Source organism: Rattus norvegicus, chromosome 3, assembly GCF_021556685.1.
Source record: "Rattus norvegicus strain SHRSP/BbbUtx chromosome 3, alternate assembly SHRSP_T2T, whole genome shotgun sequence".
Lineage (NCBI taxonomy): Eukaryota > Metazoa > Chordata > Mammalia > Rodentia > Muridae > Rattus > Rattus norvegicus.
The window spans coordinates 121255287-121267254 of record NC_141536.1 but is presented as its reverse complement, the minus strand read 5'-3'; the positions used below and the strand labels follow the sequence as shown (position 1 = coordinate 121267254).

General features: G+C 39.9%; 1 pseudogene; it reads right to left on the bottom strand.

Moving 5' to 3' along the window:
* Positions 1–9566: 9566 nt before the first annotated feature.
* Positions 9567–9664, bottom strand: Rnu6-906p (RNA, U6 small nuclear 906, pseudogene; annotated as a pseudogene).
* Between the last annotated feature and the right edge of the window lie 2304 nt (positions 9665–11968).

Below are 11968 nucleotides of genomic sequence, written 5' to 3'. Positions count from 1 at the left end.
TATGGTCATGCCAGAGATGCTAGACAAATACCAAGCAGACATGTTTGCCTAATCCCCATTACCTTTACCATAGTTCAATGTAATTTCCCAAAATGTTTCATTTATTTTATTTCAGAGCTTGTGACAGTCAGGATTTTGAAGTACAAGCCTGCATCTGTAATCCATTTACCCACTCTCTCTAGTGCAATGGAGAGAGAGAGAGAGAGAGAGAGAGAGAGAGAGAGAGAGAGAGAGAGAGAGAGTATTTGAAGGTTTTTTTTTTTTTAAGAATTGAAAAACAAGCAGAGGGAGTCAGAGCACATCTGTTTTCATAAGAAATCATGGAACCTGGCCCCTTTTCAGTGGAGTATTTCACTACCACATGGCTTTAATCCTACATCTGGGCCTGTTGTTTTATGAAATATTTCCCACAGATGATGTCAATTATAATTTTTGTCCTGGTCGTCAATTTACGGACTCTTGGACTAAGACAAAATGAAACAACCAGAAAAAGCACAACTTATGTGGTCTACTCTCTGACAAAATTATAGCTGTGTGATACACATCTAAAATCAATAACTCTGCTAATGATTAGCAGAACACACTGCTTGGTTTATGGGCAGGGATGGGGTCCATACTGCGCACATGTTTGGCTCCGGATTGAATTTTCTGTTTGCTGTGTATTTACCAGCAGATGTCCAACCGTTTATTTAATGCTTCTTCTATGAGCCAGTAGTAGGCCATGTCAGTGTCTGCGCGACATTTATAAGTCATCTGCCAGCAATACAGGTGGAATGCTTTCATGAGGCCCTTTCCTTCGTTCTGTGGTGATGATCTATCAGAGAAATCAGGGATAAGTCTTTATAGAGTTATATGGCTATTAAGATGTGGGGCTCTGATCATGTGTGTAAAGAATTTTGGATTCCAGCATATGGTTTTTTAGAATTGCTTTGAAAAGAACGTTTGTGGTGTTCAACTTTAGCAGCTGGTCTGAGGGCGAAAGGTTTTCCAAAGAAACAAAGAAACACCATCAGAACTTAAGCAGAGCCAAAATGTTGGCAGTAAGTGAAGTTTCTCTCGATTTGTAATGTTTCTTTCAATACACAGAGGTAAACTGGATTCCTTAAAACTTACTCTAGGAAGACAACATTTTGTAAGTAATAAGAGACCAGAAGATTGGGGATTTAAACCCAGTGCTGAGGGGGATCTGTCTTCTTCTGGTGTCTCAGTGCACAGGTTGGCTGCAGAAAGGGAGTTATCACCGAGGCTCTGGCTAACTTTATCTTAAAAAGAAAGGGTTTGGAAAAGAACAAGGATTTCAGATTATGCTAAATCTTCATGATTCCTCTATGTGACACAATTCTTCATATTTAATTTTGGAAACTCGATGTTTAGTTCTAAAGTACAAAGACTGGTGAGCACTTCTAATGGAGGTGAACATTAGTTAACGATAACTCAGACGGATGAGTTCATTTATCATTATACTTCCATTTACTCATGAATCTCACTGTGGGCTAAGTTCGACCATGTCCCCGTTGTTAGGACTGTGATTTGGAAAGAAGAGAACTAAGAATTTTCTTGTGACAACATCTTTATATATTGCTGGTTAGAAGGGTGTAGGCTGCCACTCTGAGGGCAGTATTTCTCTTGAAGGGTCTATGTTTAAAGCAGTGTTTTCTCTCTTATAAAACAGGTTGCGTCATTAGGGATGACACTGTTGGTCTGATCTTGTTGAGATGCTCTGCACATACTAAACCTGAGCTCTGCATTTGCTGCTCAATGATCCTAGCTCAACTCCTCACCAAAGTCTGGCCTGCATCCCTAGTTCTATTTCTCTGAGGGTATTCAGTACACCATATGTACCTGGTGTCCCAGTCAACCTAGAGCAGTGTGAACAGCGAACAATCTCATGACTCATGGAAGAAGGAGAAGCATCAAGGAAAGCCATTGGAAAACTTCAGCTCTGTAGCTGGTCTCATTGAGAGTGTGATAATAAATACTTGTCCTTCAACTTTTTATTTTGATAACATATATCTCTATCTATGTCTATGTCTATATCTACATTATCTACACCTATATCATTTATATCTATGACTATTTTCAAACTCTTGCCTAACGTTCTAGAGCCATGGAACTGTAGGTAGTCTTTAGGGAAGAGTGGGATTGTGTTCCAACAACATGTATAAAGTATGCTAACTCTTGCTGTGACTGAGCCAACTTGTTCAAGTCTTTCCTCCTCTTACACACTCCATCAGCATCAGCACAATAGTGGCGGCGGCGGCAGCAGCAGCAGCAGCAGCAGCAGCAGCAGCAGCAGCAGCAGCAGCAGCAGCAATATCATCATTTAAAACAAGTATCTTCACTTTTCTCCACACCTGCTTGGCTACTCTCATTTCACTCACTTTAACATCTAGTACTTATCATTTATTTTCATCAGACATTTGACAGGGGTTGAGTTAAATGATATAAACAGTATCAACATTAAGAGACAGTTTTAAGGTGATAATTGTAACAGAAAGCAACCAAGCCCCAACTCTGGAAACAGTAATGAGCTCTGTTGGGTTAGAGGGGAGAGCGCTCAGATTTGAACAGCAAATAGAAGTATGGGTAGGAGGATTTCTCAAGGGAAAGAATAGGGAGGAAGCAAAAGCAACATAGATACATAAAATTATTCTACCCAGAGTACAGAAGAGATGAAAGGCCACAGCTGAGAAGGTTTGCAGTGCATACAAGGGTTTCCCAAAGAACAGCTCACAGGAACTGTGGACAGCAAAAACATGGAAGGGATTTGTCCTCAGCATGATAACTCTGATGTTCTTTTTAGTGTGGAGCAGGGGTCAGCACACTTCTAAAGCTTGGTTGGGATAATACCATCCCTCTCATTGCAGTTTGTAAGGTCAGTCCAGACACCACAAGGAAAGAATTGAATGCCTCAACAGAGACCTTCAGCAACAACAGCCTGAACTACTGTTTCATAACAAAAACAGGGTTCTGGGTTACTGCATGAAAGAAAGGAAAGAGTCCTGCCTGGAATATCTACCAGGAGGCAGTGTGATGGCTGTTGCTGCAGCGGTGAGTGGCTGACCCAGCATGCTAGGATTGGAAGCAGTGAGAGGACCCCGTAGAGAGGCATTGCTGTGGTGGGCTTTTTAAGTCAGCTTTGACTGATTGGGTAGGACCATTGTGAGGGGGAAGAATTATATGTCATTTCTGTATGTTCGAACACGGGAAATGAATCAGGTAGTTGGTCACAATAGTAAACGCAGAAACAAGGATGAATAGGAAAAAAAGGGAAGAAAGATATGAGTAGAAAGTATGCTTTGGACATGCTCAACATGATTCTGGTGAACTATCAAAGGGCTGATTTCTAGTTGGTAGATAGATATGTAACTAAGAACAGAGAGATGAGTTTTGTTTTCTGTTTATTGTAAATGTATTGTGCCTGTTATGTAGCAAATCTTCTCCTGGGGAGACACAACATGGATGTCTATTTGCCCTAGGTATGGATCCCATGACAGATGGGTCTTACAGATACAGATAAAGTCCAACTTGATGAATCAACATGTTTTATTGGGGTTATTTTAAAGGAGTATGGATGAAGGGACAGAGATGAATCAATGACAGCTGTTGAGCCAAAACCCACCGAGCATGGATGACAGCTCACAAAACATGGATAAGAGGAGCTAAACTTGATTTGTTCTCAGAAATCCTCAGTCATTCCCTGAGTCACTTCATTTTCATATCCTGGCGCTCCTCCACAGAGCTTCCCTTCATTTCTTCATGTCTGATGAACTCAGTGTACCTGACTTAACCTGTTCAAACTTACTTAAGAGCCAAGAGAAAATAAGGGTCTGCTGTCCTCTATTGTGTCTGCTGGCTCGCTGAATCTGGGTTGGCATTGTGGTTAGAGTCGTAGATGTTGGCTTTCCATTCACCACACCCTAGTTGGGCAAATCATATATACCCCTAGCATTTTTTTTCTGGAGGGAAATGTACCCTCCTTAGGCTCTGGACATAATTATCCACTCCTGAGACAGGTTTGATTGTCTTTATCTGCATTGTTCTATCAAAACTATCTTCTGTGAACCACTCTTCAGTCACTGAATCCTTGAAAAATCTCCTTTGCATACAGTTGGCTTTCTACCATGATTTCCCCTTAGGAACTCCAGCTTGACATAAATCATGTCATTGTGTAAATGAACCCATAGTCTTCACTCATTCTTCAGTTGAAAGATACCTAGCTGCTATGAACATAGTTGAACAAGTGTTCTTGTGGGATGGTGATGCATCTGTAGGATACATCCCCAGGAGTGTTATAGCTGGGTCTTGAGGTAGAAAAATTCACAATTTTCTACCAAATTCACCAAATTGATTTCGAGAGTAGTTGCACAAGTTTGACAAAGACTATTATCCAACAATTCCTCCCACAGAATTCCTAGTCCTGATGACTCACCCTCACTTGCACTTCCTGCTACTTATAGCAAGAAACATGCATACACTTTTAATAGCACAAAGAGAAATCAACATACACTATACAGAAAAGGACAAGTGTATGAGAATCTCCTCCCTGAGTGCTCCCCTTAAGGCTTCTCAGTCTCAGTTGCACACCTTGCTATTCATAGCAAGGACCATACACTCATGCCTCCCTAATACATCTTCAGTTCTGTTGTGTTCCTGTTTGGGTGCTTTCTTCCAAGCAGTTGGTGTGGTCTCAGAGTCTTCTTTGCAGCTTGGCTTTTCATAAAGTTGTTGTTGTGGCTTGTCTTGTGTGATTGTGACTTTAGGTAGCTTGACTTGTTTACTTGGACAAGGAGGGAACCTAAAGAATCTTGTCAGATTCAGGAACTTCCTGCAGCTATTTTGGGTTGTTTTCTTTCTGTCTTAAAGAGCTTCCCTGCCAGATGGAATGCTTCAATCCCAGAGGAAACTGTTAAAACGACCCTGACCAGGAAAGCTGTGTATTTTCAGTATTTTATGTATTTTCAGTATTTTATGAGGCATTAATGTAGTTTTGCTATGTTATCTTGCAATTTTCTGGATGCAAGTATTTCTCACAGTTAGAAACTATTTACTCACACCACTCAATATCTGGCCTGTCACTCACTTACTGTATATGTATTCCTTTGACTCCAACCAATGAGCACATATGCATGTCTAATATTATTCACACTCTCAATATTAGCTGTTTCACAAATATGAAATTGTAGCCAGAATCCATCTCAGTGACAGCTGTCATTTATTAAAATCACCAACATTTTGAATATCTTCCCCTTCCCATTATAAAGATTCTTTCCTTTCTCAGTCATGTACAAATAGAGTTCCAGTCCATGAGTTCTGCATGCTTGTATTTCAGAATACAGCCATGGCCGCCTTCCCAAAACCATGTCTTTCCTTATGCTATTTGAAGATGCATGGTGTTGTGAGGTCATTCAGTTCTGATAAATTAGGTAATGGATGCATTTACTTTTATAAGGTGTCTATGAGTTTTGATGATCTTCTTCTGGCTAGGTGACTATTAGTGGAAATCATGAAATTTTCTTTGAAATTTCTTCTGGCTGGATCTCTATTAATTGTATGCTTTTTAAGCTTGGCTCCTGCATTTCCTAAAACTCTGGCAGCCGATTAAAGATTCTCCAGTGAGTTCTTTCTTTTTATGCTAGTTTACAGTGCATTTGTTGCTCTCTTTATACCTGTGATATCTACCTTACCATTACCCATGCAAAAAGCAATTTAGGAAAGTAAGTGTTTATTTTGGCTCAGTCCATCACAGCAACAGGGCAAAACTTGAGACAAGGTCATACTCCATGCAGTGTCAAGGAGAGAGAGAGGTGAATGTTAGTACTTAGCTTGTTTCCATATTTGTGTTCAGTGTGAGAATGGTGCTGCCCACAATTTGGATGAGTTTTCCAACCTCAATTAATTTCATTTAGAATCACTCTTAATGATATACACAAAGACCTATTTCCATGCCAATTCCTAAACCTATCATTTTGACAATCAAGATTAACGTCACAACTCAAGCCCTAGTCAACTTGGCTTCCAAACATATCACTCTTAAGCCATAATCTTCCACCACTTGGGCCCATAGATAAAGCTATCTTATAGAGAAAAAATGCATTCAGTTCTATTTCAGATCTCCCTGCAGTCTTTAACCATTCCAATACAGTTCAGAAGTACAAATACAGAGACTTTCTCAGATTCAAACAATCTCTTAACTGTAAATCCCTGATAAATTGAAAACAGGAGCATATGACCTTAGCGCAGCACAGCGAACAGAAGATCCTCCTTTTCCATGAGCATTTGAGTTCATGGCAATCTTTGTTACAAAAGGCTTGGCCGCCCTACCTCTCAAGTTTTGCTGCTGACTGAACATGTATTTTCTCTCTTGGGTCATTTCTACTCCATGTGTAGAGCTTTCCTTAGCATGATTCTAGAATTTTTAACATCCCATGTCTCCACTGAAATACAGGCTTCAACTTCAGTACTGTCTAAAGTAGTATCACAGAGCCTCTTTGTAAGTATACATTACCTGATCTTAGAAACTCTCTGAAATAGAGGCGCTAGACTTCTTGACCCGCTTGATTTCATCTCTTTGATCACTGCAAAGTCAGTAATATGTGGCTACTCAAGGTTATAAACTCACATCTAAAGATTCAAATCTAAAACCTACAAATAAGAGAGAACAAGAGGCAACTGTCTTCTGGGTTACCTCACTCTGGATAATTTTTCTAGCTCCATCAATCTACTTGAATATTGTATGATTTATTTACAGATGAATAGTATTCAATGTGCTAAATAATGATATATATATATACATATATATATGTATATATATATATATCATTTTGTAGAACTATTTTTAGATTTTGAGTATTCGCCATACTGATTTCCTTAGTGGCTACACAAGTTTATAATCTCTCCATCAGTGATTGTGGGTTCTCTTTTCCCACATCTTCCTCAGCACTTGCTATCAGTTGTTTGCTTGGTCTTGGTGATTCTGACGGGAGGAAAATAAAATCACAAAGTTATTTTAATATGCATTTCCAAATTGCTGTGGATGCTGTATACTTTCTGAAATATTTCTTTGCCACATTTTTTAGGACTTTCCATTCAGATTCTTAGGTTCTTTTTTAACTGTATGATTTGTTTCATTGGTTTATTTCTTAACATTCTTGATATAGTCATTTATTTGCAATATAACTCATAAAGACCCTTACCCACCCTGTGATTCTTCTTCCTTCATTTGACTGTTGTCTTTATGGAATAGAAGAATTTTAATTTTATGAGGTCCTATTTGTCAGTTGTCTTTAATGCCTAAGCCATGGAGCCCTGTTTAGAAATTTTTTGCTACTCCTTATCCTATGGATCTGCCTATGTTTCTTTCTCCTAGCTGGTTCAGGTTTCACACTGAGGTATTTGATTCATTTGATAGAGATATGTGTCTAATTTCGTTCTTCTCCAAGTATATATCCAGTTTTGCTAGCAAAATTGTTTACTGGTTATTTTATTTATTTACATTTCTTTTTTCTTTTCTTTTTTATTAGTTATTTTATTTATTTATTGGCATTTCAATTGTTATCCCCCTTTCCAGTTTTCCCTCCACAAACCCCCTATCTTCTCCCCTGTTCCCTGCCTCTATAAGGCTGCTCCCCCCAGCTGCCCACCCACTCCTGCCTCAGTGTCCTAGCATTCTTCTACCCTGGGTCATTGAGCCTTCACAGGACCAAGGGCATCCCCTCCCAGTTATGCCTGCTAAGGCCAGCCTCTGCTACATATCCAGTTGGAGCCATGAGTCCCTCCATGTATACTCTTTGGTTGGTGGTTTGGTATCTGAGAGCTCTGGGTTATCAGGTTAGTTGATCTTGTTGTTCTTCCTATGGGGTTAGAATCCCCTTCAGCTCCTTCAGTCCTTTCCTTAACTGTTCTATTGGAGTCTCTGGGCTCAGTCTGATGGTTAGCTATGAGTATTTGCATCTGTATTGGTCAGGTGCTGGCAGAGCCTTTCATGGGACAGATATACCAGGTTCCTTTCTAAAGGAAATACAGGGACAAAAAATGGAGCAGAGACTAAAGCAATGGCCATCTAGAGACCACTTCAGCAATGTTTTCTAAATGCAATCTTTTTATTATTTCTTCCTTACTTCTGAACATTTTTGGAATTTTTGTTACAAATCAAGTAACTGTACTTTTATAGATTCATATTTAGGTCATTGGTTTTGTTCTAATGACCTAGATGCCTGTTCTTGTTCCAGTCCCATGCTGTTTTTATTATTATAGCTTCATAATATAGCTTGAAATGTGGTATGGTAATCCCTCCAGAACTGTTTTTTATTTTCTTGCTCAGTACTGCTTTGATTATCCTGGGTCTTCTGTGTTTCCATATGAATTTTAGGATTTTTAAAATTTTCTGTCAAAAATTGCATGGGAATTTTGTTTTCATCATTTTCAAGACTTATTTATTTTTGCTTAAACTGTATGAGTGTTTTGCTTGCAAATATCTCTTTATACCACATGCATGCCTGGTATGCCATGAAAAACAATTGTAAGCCATCATGGGGGTGCAGACTCTCAAAGCTGGATTCTCTGGAAGAGCAGCCAGTGTTCTTAACTGCTGAGCCATCTCTCCAGTGCATTATTGGGATTTTGATTAGCGAAGCATTAAATTTGTAAATTACTCTTGGCTGGATACAACATAGGCCAGGGTTTTCTAAAGGAACAACACTTAAACATGTACATAAGATTTGTTACACTGGATTCCAGGAGGAGGTCCTGGTCATCCAACTATGGTTGTCTCATGACAGGTAAGTTGAAACTCCAGGAATTACTCAGTGCATAAAGCTGAATGTTTGAACAGTCTTGGTCTGGTTTTGGAATACTGAAGAAATTCTGAAGAGCTGATGATGGTCTTTAATCTATGTTGGAATTCCAAAGGAACTGGATTTACTACCAGCTTTCATGCCAGGGTAGATAGACATGCCTGTGAGAGCAAAGGCAAGCACCACCAATAAGAGCAAGACTATATTTTCTTATTTCATGTGCTTATAAGTTCTAGTAGGTTTGTGATCTACTAGAAGGTGTGGTTTATTAATTTAGTTAAGGACATCCCTCAACAGGAAAGGGTGGTGCTGCTTTTAAGCTCAGCACTTGGGAAGCAGAAACAGACAATTTGAGGGCAGCTTGATCTACATAGCTGGTCAGGGGTGCAAAAGAGTACATGATGAGACCCTATCTGTATCAAAAAATAATGAGAGAGGGGAAAAAAGAAGGAGGAGGAGAAAGAGAAGGAGGAGAGGAGGAGGAAGATCAGTCTCAGGGACGTTCAACAGCTTGGGTATCAATTGATTCTAGATGTGGTTGAGTTGACAGCCAAGATTAGTTGTCAAAGGTTGGTCACTTTCACAATATAAATTTATCAATCCATGAGCAAATGAGGTCTTTCCATCTTCTAGAGTTTTCTGTAATCTTTTCATATAGAGAGTATATGTTTTCTTTGTGGAGGTCTTACTTCTGTGAGGCCGCTGTTAGTCGAAATTGTTCCATGGTCTCCTTCTCAAAATGAGGGGTTATTGCTGTTATTTTTTGTGCGTAGAAAGGCTATTAGTTTTTTTGAGTGGGTTTTGTCCAGGGGCCATGTTAATTTTCTCTGTATAGTTCCAATTTTTGTATATGTGCTTCTGAGTAGAGTTGTAAATTGACTTTATTTCCTGTCAGATTGATGAAAGTATTGGTCATTAAGAGCAGGGTTTCAGTGGTCTATCCTTTCCAGAGCATCTCTAATTTAGGTTCCCCTTCAATTGAATTTTGTTCTCAGGTACTTTCTTTTTGTTTCGAAGCAAAAAGGCCTTTTTCTGTAGTGGTAAAAAAAATCTCTATATTAATAATATATCTTTAGTCTTCTGAACTCTTTTGTCTAAACCTGTAAGCATGCAGACTGCAGTCTTCAAAACACTACATGTCTTTCACAGCTTTCTGCACCACTGCCACTGTAGAGGTACATGAGAGAACCAAGCCACAGCCATAGCCAAGACGGAATGCTGCCTTTCATCAAGTAAATTAGCCCATTGCTCCTAGAGTCTGCCTCACTAAGTTCTCAAGATGTAGACGAAACGCAGCCAGATTCACTTCCAGGACATCACATGGAATGGCTGTTAGCACAGTTCCCAAGAGAATCCATGTTCTCCTCTGAAACTGCATGATCTGGCCCTCTGCTATCTGTTTCTCTCAGCATCCGTGTCCTCCAAGATTCCACCCAAAGGGACCATTAAGTTCCGCTTACTACATTCCTGGGCTTTGTAGTTCACAGCTGCAAAATCTTTAGATTCCTCCTAAAAGCTAGTTCTAACAGCTTGAGTACCACATGGTCAGGCTTATTCTAGCCTCAGTCACACTTTTAGGTATCAATTTTCTGTATACTTACTCTCCTGTTGCTGTGGCAAACACCAGACCAAAGAAGCTTAAGAAAGTAAGGCTTTATTCAAGCTGATAGCTCCAGGGTACAGTGCATCATGGTGGCAGGAGCTTGAGGTAGCTGCTTACATCGCAACCACAGAAGCTGAGAGAAGAAAATGATGCCGCTCAACAACATCTACTCTTTTATTTTAATTTTAACTGTATTTACTTTGTTTATTTGTATGTGTATATACATGATGTGTGTGTGTTTGTGTATACATATGTGTGTGATAGCACACATGTAGAAATCAATGGACAAACCGTGGGAATAAGTTCACTTTTTCCATGTAGGCCACAGAGGTCAAACACAGATCCTCACGCTTGGCAGCATTCATGGATGCTGACCTCTTTAAGTCAGGCTATCAGGAGGAAAAACCTAAGGGAGTGTGTGTGTGTGTGTGTGTGTGTGTGTGTGTGTGTGTGTGTGTGTGTGTGTGTGAAGTAAGATTTTAGAATGCCAATAGCCAGTTACTCCTAAGACACTGAGACATTAGGAACCTGGTAATCAATCCTTCTCACTGGGAACTTCAATACTTAGAGAAGTTCCGTAATAACTCTCTTTCTCTGAGGTGCAATGACCCATATTTACTTGGTCCACAATACAGACTGCTCCAGTAGTTGTTATCTGAAGCTGGATGCCTGGGACTTTCTGGGGAGCTGCTGAACCCCATTTCACATGAAATGTTGGAAAAGCTGGGTGTGCTATCGTAGAAGGAAACATCAGTGGTAGAAACTGGGTGAATCATCTCAGGAACAAGCAGCAAGACAAACGTCCTCTGATATTGCCTTTCTCCCTGAGCTGCTATGTCAGGGTGCAGCCCACAAGTGATGTTTCCCACATCAATCAGGACGGCTCTTCCAGTGAGACTCCCTACTCAGACGGTTCCTATGTGTGGCCAGCTGAAGTTAAAAACCAACCACAATAGCTTTCTTGCTGGCCTCAAGCAGCATTGATAGAGTTGGTTTTGATTTATGAATCACTATGGTAGAGGGCCAGGAAGCTTCTGCACCTCTCCTCCTCCCTGTTCTTCTATCTGACTTTGTGAGCTGTGGTCTCTCACTTCTCTTGGAGTTCAACACCTTGGCTAAGCTGACTAGGCTGCAACCCCTTCTAAACCCCATTTCTGTCCCTCAGTGTGATGAGCAGAGGTTTGTTTCTATGGTGAGTCTAAATCATGTAATGTTGGCTATCAAAATTAATCATCACAAGGAGTTATAAGAGCCATTTTATTTATGCAATTTCTAAATCTCATGTACAGCATTTTTAATGCCAAATTCACCAGGTTATGTTCTGTTTCTTCACCTTGTCATGTGCCTTGGGCTTCTCACTTCACAAGAGGGTTTTTGATCCTTAGCATTCTTATGGCTGGGATGTTTTTCTCATCTCTGTCAGTCAGTCCCAAAACAATGTAAAGATTAGCTTATGCTCTTGCAATGCGCTTCATCACAGTTATTCTTGATCCTCACAGATTTCTGATACAATTTGACTATAGCAAATTCCATATGCTTTGTTGAATATTACTTTTGCTTCCCTATATGG